General features: G+C 32.6%; 1 long non-coding RNA gene across 4 annotated transcripts; it reads left to right on the plus strand.

Moving 5' to 3' along the window:
- The first annotated feature begins 5,309 nt into the window (after positions 1-5,309).
- Positions 5,310-10,517, plus strand: LOC127153308 (uncharacterized). Of its 4 annotated transcripts, none has more exons than XR_007825239.1 (6): positions 5,310-5,381; positions 6,809-6,902; positions 7,093-7,177; positions 7,278-7,345; positions 7,963-8,092; positions 10,029-10,517. It is a non-coding gene; the product is annotated as an uncharacterized LOC127153308 (long non-coding RNA). The 4 variants fall into 4 exon arrangements; XR_007825238.1 differs by lacking the exon at positions 5,310-5,381 and adding an exon at positions 5,501-5,619 and having other exon boundaries at positions 10,029-10,516; XR_007825240.1 differs by lacking the exon at positions 5,310-5,381 and adding an exon at positions 5,512-5,619 and having other exon boundaries at positions 6,829-6,902; positions 10,029-10,515.
- Positions 10,518-11,113: the final 596 nt, after the last annotated feature.

Here is an 11,113-nt window from a genome sequence, read left to right on the forward strand (position 1 = left end):
GAGAACATGAGATGATGTTCTCATGTTGAGATAACCTATCTCTCACTACACAGTTTTGTCTTATTTTTTCAAGTATTTATGTTTTTGTTACAATAAACACAGGTTTTCAAAACTTTAGACCAGTAATAATTTTACTTTCCCACACAGAAGTGGCCAAATGTTTAATAAGAAGCCACTACACTAGTCAAAAAAAAATGTGGTAGGCCCAATCAAGGTCTAACAATTTATTTAGTATTTTATTATTTTGTTCAAATTCTGGATATGATTTTTATCTTTTAGGTCAAATTGTATTTCATAAAATTCAGCAGAAATACCACCATTAAAACATAATTGGACAAAAACTGTATGGCATGGACATAGTGGATATAATGAAAAAGCCTCTGAGGACTGTTAAGAAAATGAATGTTAAGAATAAAAATATGACATGAAAATCTGTTTATGAAAACTTAAACACATGATTAGGACACTGTTAGATTATGATTATGATGCAGCAATGTTATTAATAAAGAAGCATCTAAAAAGGAATAGCTGCCTGAGGTGAAGAGTGACTTTATGCCAATAAACTGCATTTACTATAGATTTCTACAGAGTTAATTAACCATTATAAATGTTTATGGCAGATTTGTGCTATATTTTCATCTACATCATTAAGTGATTCCATAAATCGCCTGCGCGTTTTCAAAACAATACCAATTGAATTATGCATATTGTTGATCAAGTATGACGGAAAAAGCACTGCTGCATTATTATAACGTAAGTATTAACAAAAAAGAAAGAAAGAAAGAAAGAAACGTCTAAAAGCAATATGACTCGGGCACTGCATTTGAGCATGAAACTGATATGCAGTGCATTCAGCATGTAATAAATGTTAATATCCCAACGCATCCCAAGAGTGACTTTATACCAACTAAAGCCTGTTCTATGACACATACTATGACAAAAAAAAAAGCACTGCTGCATTATTTTAAGATCAGTATTTTTTTTTTTTTTTAAAGAAACATCTAAAAGCAATATGACCGTCTCAAACTCTGTCAATATCGGGCATTGCATTTGAGCATGGTAATATGCAGCATATTCAGCATGTTAAATGTTAATATCCCAACACATTCTAATGGATTAAACAGATGTATGTAGATGCATGTAGCTAACCCAGACATCACTATGTGACTTCGAAGCCATGCATCTTTCTCTTCTCACATCGATATTTTGGACTACATGCTAAACAATTAGAGCTCAGGGTACCGCCCAAAGTGCTGCTACAACCAATCAGAAAAAAATAAAAAAAAAATCCTCGATCATTGTTTTCATGATCGATCATCGCTGTCATGGCCGAGTACTCGACTACTCGATCGCTGTTGAACATCCCTAATTGTAACTACACTATATAAAATAGATTTTTAATTTTGTAGAAATTTTGTGAACACACTTCTGTTGTCACATTTACTGGTTGTGCAACAATTCGGGAAGCACTGCCACCTACAGGTGCACTTCGCAACAGCAGCGTATGAAATACCAAATTGAGCAAAATTCTGATATCGCACCGTTTGAAATATAACAAATACCAGTACTTTTCCAGTACTGGTATACCACACATCCCTAGCATGGACCCACGCTTCAAAAATCTACCTGAAATAGTAGACCATCTGGGGACTTTTGGCATACTCTTTTCAACATACTTTGCTTTGGGACATAATTATTCTAATCTCACACACTATTTAGGATGGATAGTATGAACATTGGGATGACGTTTTTGATTAGCTTGTTTATGTGTGTTTGATTAGGGTTTAAGCTAAACTCTGCAGGACAGTGGCCCTCCAGGACCAAAGTTGCCAAGGGTTAAATAAGGTATAAATGTGTTATATATATATATATATATATATATATATATATATATATATATAGACATACCTTTAACAATGAATGTCATGTCTAAGGACCCGCTGCTGCGTCTGATCTTTAGTGTATACTGTCCAGAGTTTGTGGTTTTGATGTTTGTGATCTTTAGATCTCCAGTCTGATTGTTCAGCTGCAGACTGTTTAAAAATGCCTCATCAGGACTAATCCACACTGAGATCACACTGGACTCAGTGCTGGAGATTTTAGCTATACGATTTCCATCAAACCTCCACTCAATTCCATCCTTGCTCTGTATTGCAGTAAGACCAGAGTTTAGAGTGACTGAATCTCCCTCCATCACTGACACTGACTTCGGTCCATTTGTATCAGCAAACACACCTAAAAAACAAACACAATACACAAACACAAATAGTAGTCAGAGATAAAACTTAGCAATCATGATCAGTGTAAATCTCTTTGGATTAAGCAATCGCTGTTGAACAATATAAAAATGCGCTCTACATCTTCTTAAGTGTGATCACAGTTATGTTCAGTGTTGGGGGTAACGCATTACAAGTAACGCAAGTTACGTAATAATATTATTTTTTTCAAGTAACTAGTAAAGTAACACATTACTTTTGAATTTCTAATAAAATATCAGAGTTACATTTTCAAATAAGTAACGGCAGTTACTTTTTTTCCCCATTTATTGATTGACAAGTCTCATGTCTGGAAATTGGGAGTGAACATGATGTTACTGTTTTCTAGACTAAATGTGAACATGCATTAATTCATCTCACAAAAAACAGATTCAGTATACCTCAAAATGAATAAAAACAGTGAAATGCAAACGTAGAATATGACACAACCCTGCGATAATTAAATATGTTAAGTAAAACAAATATCCTTTATGTATTTAATCCCATTTTATTAACTAGTGTCTTTGCTGCTGACCTTCGATGATGCAATTCAATCATATTAATAAGAAAAAATTACTTTAGATTAAAATTTGTGCTTTTTTATAGCTGAGGAGTGATCTCCTGCATAAATGTACTCAGCCTGAGGTGAATTAATTTCACTTTTGGTGTCAAAGGGCAAAATTGTAATGCATTGCTTTTAAAAATAACTTTCCCCAACACTGTTTATAACATTTTACTTTATTTACCAGCGTTATTTATAAATGTAATAATTTTGTGCTTATCTGTGTTTAACCTATACTACAAGTAAAGACCTACATACCGGTAGCCTATCTAAATATGATTTTATAATTTTATGCTATATAGACCTACCTCATTACCCTCCACTGGAGGTATAATGAGCATTAATAAGCTACATTTTGTTATTTTATAATCCCTAGTCATACATCTGTGGATATTTTGGTGAAAGTAACTCAAAAGTATGATTCACTTCAAATGTTGACTACTGTGGGAATAAGACGATAAGCGAAAAGCAAATGACCATTTCCAAATTTTACAAAGTAAAACAAAGTTTTTAAGAAATAACCCACTGAGCAAGTGACGTCTGTGGACATACAAAACATGTTGATATCGCGTCCGCCCGTCCAGGCCATGATCTGAACGTCCATTGACAGCCAGAATAAGTCGATTAATGACACTGAGAAACGATGTCTCATCAGGCCACAATCTAAACGTCCACTGACAGCCAGTACTAGTTGAGAAAAGACGTTCATATTGACTATAATCTAAACGTCCATTGACATCTAGATTTAGTCGATTTATGACGTGAATAAAGATGTCCAATCTGGCCACAATCTAAACGTCCACTGACTACCAGATTTAGTTGAGAAAAGACGTTCATCCTGGCTATAATCTGTACGTCCTTTGACATCCAGAATTATTCGACAAATTACGTGAATAAAGATGTCCAATTTGGCCACAATCTAAACGTCCGTAAACATCCAGATTTAGTCAATAAATTACAGAAAATATGTTAAGGCCACAATCGAAACGTCAACCAATCAAAAAAGACATCTGAAATGACTGTAAAAAAAAAATTAACAACCATCGTCATTGTCATAATTGCAGAGTCCCTCAGTCCAGACTAATTTCCTAAAGTCTTTCATTCCAGATTAAATGCCAAGCCCTTAAACACGATCGTTTTAAGTTTTATTGTGTTGTGTTAATTTATACTACTGTTCTAGTTTTAAGTTTTGCTAAGTATTAGTAATAAAAATATATTTTGAGATTTAAATAGTTGATTTCTGGGAGTGATCAGTTTGGTTTACAGGAAAATGGTAAGCAGTTTATTACAATTATATTGATAAGATTAAAAAATGCAAGACTAGTATACACTACACAGCTATTCAATTGAATATTCAGTATCATCAGTATTCTTTCAAATCTAATTTAGGTCTACACTGTAAAACATGTCTGTGAAAACTACAGTAAAAAACTGTAAAGCAGCAACAGTAAAAGATTATTTAAACAAAAATGGCATGTCACTGTATTACATACATTAAATTACCGTAATTTAAGAAACAGTACATAACTTCAATTTTTACTTTCTTAAAATATAAAAAACACAAATTGTTACAGTGAAAATATTAATTTTGGCTAAAATAAATTAAAAACTACCGTAACTTCTCAAGCAAGTAATCCCCCTAAAATCAACGGTATAATTCTGTGTAAAAACACATTTTGTTGATGTGTACTATAGAATTTACAACATAAAACCTTCAAAAATTCGACAAACACATACCTTAAATTCTACTGTAGCAAGATGTTAAACATATGGTATATGGTTGTTAAATAAGTCAATTTTAAAGGGATAGTTCACCCAAAAATGAAAATTCCAAACCCGTAAGATTTCATTCATCTTTGGAACACAAATTAAGATAGACAGCAATGGTCGTTACACCATAATTACACAATTATATCCAAAAAATCTTAATTTCTGTTCCGAAGATGACATAGTTTAAATTTTCTTTTGGTGAACTATCCCTTTAATTAAAAAAATTAAAATATTCTGTAATTGACTGTACTTTTGTGTATTTTTCTTTTAAATATGGATCAAATTTGATAGTTAAAATGCAACGAAAAACAAAATGGATGTCTTGAAAAAAGTCAAGAGATAATTTTAAGAATACAAATATATTGACCTTTATGTAATCATATTGTAAAAATATTTGATTTTCCATATTATTTTTTAATTGTCACTATAGGCTATGAAATAAAATCAGATAGAATAAGCTAAATAAAAGAGCACAAGACATAACAAAAAATGTGTTTTATTATTTATCCTTTATTATTCATGATAGCATGTTTTAAAAATCCTATTAAAAATACCCTTTAAAAGTAAATTATTGAAAACTGTGTAGTAGCCTATTATTCATGATCTAAGCCTATTTTTTAAAAAATAATAAATAAATAAAGTAACCTATCATAAAACTGTGAAACACTGAGAAACATTTATCAAAATCATGAACAAACATGAAGACAGAAAAAACAACAAGAAGAAGACGGCTTCCAGTCCCGACTTCTGACATCATGAGAACTGCACAGCGCGATCTGCATGCAATACAAGTGGTGAGTACTATAATGCCTTTATTTATTTATATTATTTAGAGTAACTTGCAAATTGTGAAGGTGAGGGGAAAGGCATTATCATGCATTCATGCCATTTTTTTTAGTCAGCGCCATTTTAGCTCGCCCACCGCCTAGCAACAGTTGGAATAACGATATGTGATAACACAACTGTTTGACTTCTGGGGACTTCACATCTCTTTTCGAGTCAAGCCCGACAACACTTTTCTAAACTAAAAAGGTAAAACTCTCGAACAACTGTCGTTGTAGTTATTGATCCTGTCTTGTAGACGCGATGTTGTGTTGCATTTCTGTGGCAAGTCGGTCAAATCATTGAGGGGGTATGTACTACACTGCAAACTTCACCGAAATGAACCACGTTGTTTATTTAAGTGCTTTGCAGCCGATTGCAAACAGACTTTCTGTACATATGCATCATTTAAGGCTCATTTTTACAGAAAACATAATGTTAATGCGCCTGTTAACATTACTGTCGGGACAGCTGTTAACATTACCGCTATTAAATGTGCAGTAACATCCATTTTAAGTGTTAAGACAAAACACTTAAACAGCACTACCTGTATGGAACAGCATCCACTTTACTGTACCTTATCTGTTAACCACTAACAGAAAAAGTATGCTTTTAGGTTTTGGGTTAATGTTAATGTTTTAATAAGCATTGTTTTTGGTTCAGTTCAATTGGTAAACTGGCTTATTTCACATTTTGGTAAAAGTTATTAATGTCTAATGATTACCTAAGAACAATGTAACATTTTGGACATTTTTGTTAAAGGCTGTATTTGTTCAGTTTAGTAAAAAAAAAAAAAAAAAAAAAAAAAAAAAGAGCAATTTTTTTTTTTTTTTTTTTTTTTTTTACATTTTTCTAAAGATGTTACAAAACAAATTGATTATACTCCCTGCATATAGTGTGATATGCTTTTAGTTTTGGATTTTAGAAGTTTTGTTTTTTCAAAATAGTCTGATACAACAGGGAGTTTAGAGTGTTTGGCTGTTTACATACTGATGTTAATAAACCTTTTGGAAAACTTTCCAGACACCTTTTTTTGAGTGATTGTTGTAACCTTTCAAATTAAGTTAATGGCTGATGGCATTGCTAAGATCTAGGAATCTACTTAAAAGTAAGTAAATACTTTCAAATTTTTCTGCTAAAAGTAAAATAGCTTTTACAGACACACACACATTGTATAAGCTATTTTCATAACTAGTGTAAAATTGAAGTCTTTCAATTCTGACACATTTCAAGCACTGCATTCAAACTTCAGTAGATGATGACTTTGAGAAAACAACTTTCTGGACCTTTGTGACAAAAGAAAGTGGTGAAATTGTACTCTTTTATCAACAGTATTTATTTAATTTACTGGTTTTAACTTTTAATGACATGTTTTTGCTGTATCCACTTTATTGAACAGCAGCAGTAGAGATTAACAAGAGACACAATGGAGAGAGATCAGGATTGCAGCACCAGGACCTAGGTGGAAGTGAACTTTGGTTGCTACAATAATGGTATGTGTTGTGTTGAACCTGATTAGCCACTTGTGAGGCACAACTGTTGGTTTTTCACTAAATGTGGCCATTTATTTATTACATGTAATTTGCAAACTGCATTTAAAAGAGTGAAAGATATGCTTGAAAATATGTTGTCTTATTTAGGACAATATTTTTCCCTTTACCTGTTTTTGTTATGTTATGCCAGGTGTTGTACGCAACAAGGACCTCTTCAATCTCTTTTTCCTGACAGTATCCATTTGGATTTCGATACTTTTCAAGAATAAATAGCAGTAAGTTTTGCTGTTCATTATACATTAATTTCTTTTACTTTCTTACCAAAAACTTTTGAAGTACTATTTAATTATTTAACCCTTTCTTTAACTTGCACAGCTGGAAATTTCAGTGCTTCCAACTTTGCAGAAATGTGGGATGGCCAAGTCTCAGAGTGCTAAGCTTCAGTGAGTACATTTCATTCATAAGCTTTTAAAGTAACTGCCCTGCATCAATATTTGTCAGATCATACATGTTACCTTTTGGTCAGCTGCTCAAATAACTTTACTCTGTTGTCATTGATATGATAAAATTGTGGAACTAAAATCTTTTTTTTCTAAAGAGTATTTTATTACAACATAAATGTGTTCACAATCTTTCATTCTATAGCAGTGCATATGTCAGTTTTTAATTTCAAAACAGAGGTCCTAATGCTTGATCTCAACTGATGTGTAAAATATTGTTTATGCTAATTTTTCTAAACTTTTAACATCATATTACTAAAATTGCTTGCACATTTACAGATTAATATTACCACACGTTCACCACATTCTGTCATCTTAGTGAAGCTTGTATGCATGCATGTAAAAGATCTTGAGTAAAATGTATTATATATTCATGTACATTGTTTACATAATGTTGACGATGATTACTTTTTTAGTAGGAAATAACACAACCTGCTTAATATTTCTAAGCGAAGCACTTACTGTAGCTAATGTGTAAATGCTATAAAATTTGTTATATCACTTAACTATTTATGTTATCATTTTTTTCTTTTTTTGTTTCTTATCTCCTTTTTGCAAAGAGGATCATGTCAGCACCAGCTCAAAGTTCCAGTTTTCTGAACATTGTATCCTGTGAGCAAGAGACTCTGTCCAACCTCTCTTCAGTCAAGTCTGGACCCAATAAGACAGCAGTCTCAAGGACAATTAATGGTAAGTAGTGGTATAGTTCAGTGTAACAAATGCTAGGTAGATTCAAGCACAACACTCAGTTCAAACTATTAGTGAATAATAAAAAAAATATTTATTTCATCATTTTATTTTTACTATTAAAAAGATCAAAGATACACTTTGAGGCGCCACGTAGGATTTAAATCAAACCTCGCTTATCAATACATACATAAACATGTGCATATACACCTAGAAATTACTTGCATATACATGTATACTGTTGGGTGTTCAAAATATATATATGAAATACACGTGCACACTAATATGAAATCCATACCAATACATCTTTTCTTAGTAATGAATATATATACACTTGTGAATAACTTGTATATACATATAAACTTAATGCATGCATACGTTAATAGACACTCGCTTATACGTATAAACTTGATCCATGCATATACACCTACAACAACACGCACATATACATATAAACTCGCTGCATGCAGACACACCTGTACATACTCGCATATACATATAAACTTAATCCATGCATATACACCTAAAAACACTCGCACATACATATAAACTCGTTGCGCGCATATACACCCATAAAACACTCACGCAAACATACAAAATAAATTTCAGGTAAGACGCAGGCTTTAGTTGTGTATATACATATATGCAAGTGATTTAAATTGTGGATGTGCGTTAACTTTTCAGTGTAAACGGAAGCAGCGGCACTTCCGGCGGAATCTCCAGATGCCGGGGCATTTTAAAACGCTTAACGTTACTTAATGCATTAAAATAGTGTTTTAAAAATAACTTTAATATAGCATGCGATGTACCAGGGGCAAATAGAGACTAAATTTTTCGAGCATGATACAGAACTATAGACAACTACACAACCTATTATAGCCTACATACTAATAACATCCTAGATATGTTATGTAGCCTAATTTGCACGCATTGGGGCTCTAAACGCGGGGTATTAAAATTGCTTTTGAAGTTTTACTTTCGGTTTTGTTTGAATGATGCGCGAATTGTTGAACGGGATTTTGAAAAGTGACTAGTGGAAAACATCGTATGCTATATTAAAGGTCTTTTAAAACACTATTTTAATGCATTAAGTCACGTAAAGCGTTTCAAAATGCCCCGGCATCTTTAATGCCGCCCCGTTTACACTGAAAAGTTAACGCACATCCACATATGAAATCACTTGCATATATGTATATACACAACTAAAGCCTGCGTCTTACCTGAAATTTATTTTGTATGTTTGCGTGAGTGTTTTATGGGTGTATATGCGCACAACGAGTTTATATGTATGTGCGAGTGTTTTTAGGTGTATATGCATGGATCAAGTTTATATGTATATGCGAGTATGTACAGGTGTGTCTGCATGCAGCGAGTTTATATGTATATGTGCGTGTTGTTGTAGGTGTATATGCATGGATCAAGTTTATATGTATAAGCGAGTGTTTTTTAGCGTATGCATGCGTTAAGTTAATATGTATATACAAGTTATTCACAAGTGTATATGTATTCATTACTAATAAAAGATGTATTGGTATGGATTTCATATTAGTGTGCATGTGTATTTCATATATATATTTTGAACATCCAAAAGTATACATGTATACGCAAGTAGTTTCTAGGTGTATATGCATGTGTTTTATGTATGTATTGATAAGCGAAGTTTCATTTAAATCCTACGTGGCGCCTCATAATACACAGTACAAATGCACAAATGAAATAAACAGTGCTTTATTTTTTGAGCTACAATAGGTGTAGATGTGTGTATTTCAGTCTTTTGCCCTGATACTCGTATTGATTATCAAAGTAGACTGCATAATTCAGAGTGTTACTTGCTTGTGTGTAGTTCATTAATAATCAATTTGACAAAAGAAGACTGAGTTTATCTCTGTTTAAGCATATTGCTTATGAACTAACTTGTCTTTGTGTCTGTTTTCTGCAGATAGATCATGCCAATCCACATTGAAATAGTGACAACATTCAAGTCTTCAAGCAGTACATTTCCAGTTTCTCGAACTGACTCAGTCCCATGTCTTCCGTCAAGTGTGGACTCATTACTGTTGTTCAACCAGACAAGCGGCCCTGATTGATGTTTATGTCATCATTGATTATCCTGAATTTATATGGACACATTTTATTTCCAAGATCAACACGTCTTTGTGAGTACACTGGTCAAGTTATTGGATCAGCTCAGACTGTTTTAACACAGTGCCTGTGTGCAGAATCTGTTTCTTTAAAATCTAATAATTATGGTTTGTGCCTTGATTTACTATAGACAGTATTTATTAGTTAATTTAGCAATTCCAATAACCTGACTGATTACTGTAAAATCTGTGGCAAACAACTGTAATGCCTTTTGTATTTTACCGTATTTTTTGCAGTGAAATTCTGGCAACCACAGCTGCCGATAATCTTCTGTAAAATTGAACATTACAATAAAATACTATAATATTCTATACAGTTGTATTGTGTTTGTTACGTAAATAGAATGTAATTAGTTTGACAGTATATTTATTATATTAACAGTAGTTTACTGTAAGAAAATCTACATTTACAACTGCTTATTTTAAAGTAAATTACTGTAAACATGTTTACAATATATCTGTTTTATTTAACAGAAATGTACTGTAAACAAGCAGCAGTTCTCAAATGTAAAATTTACGGGTTATCAAAAAGTATTCTGTAAAGCATTTCACATTGTGACCATATATTTTACGGTGAACTTCTGGCAACCACAGCTGCCGGTATTTTACCGTATATTATACTTTTTTTTTTTTTTACAGTGTATGGTCTGTCTGAAGTTTCATGACGCGACAACCATTAGCAAGAGTAACTGGGTTTTTCTTAGTGAGAACTAACTCACTTCCACTGTTTGAAGTAAACATTTTTTAAAGTTTGATCCTTGCAAATATGTACAGATGGGATTTCCATGTTAGTACAGTTGTCTTAGACATTTCTACAGAAAAAGCATTTAATCCAACTTTTATTCTGGCTGCCTTTAGCTGTCCAACAATTACGTATTTAGCA

Source organism: Labeo rohita, chromosome 22 (assembly GCF_022985175.1).
Source record: "Labeo rohita strain BAU-BD-2019 chromosome 22, IGBB_LRoh.1.0, whole genome shotgun sequence".
Classification (NCBI taxonomy): Eukaryota; Metazoa; Chordata; class Actinopteri; order Cypriniformes; family Cyprinidae; genus Labeo; species Labeo rohita.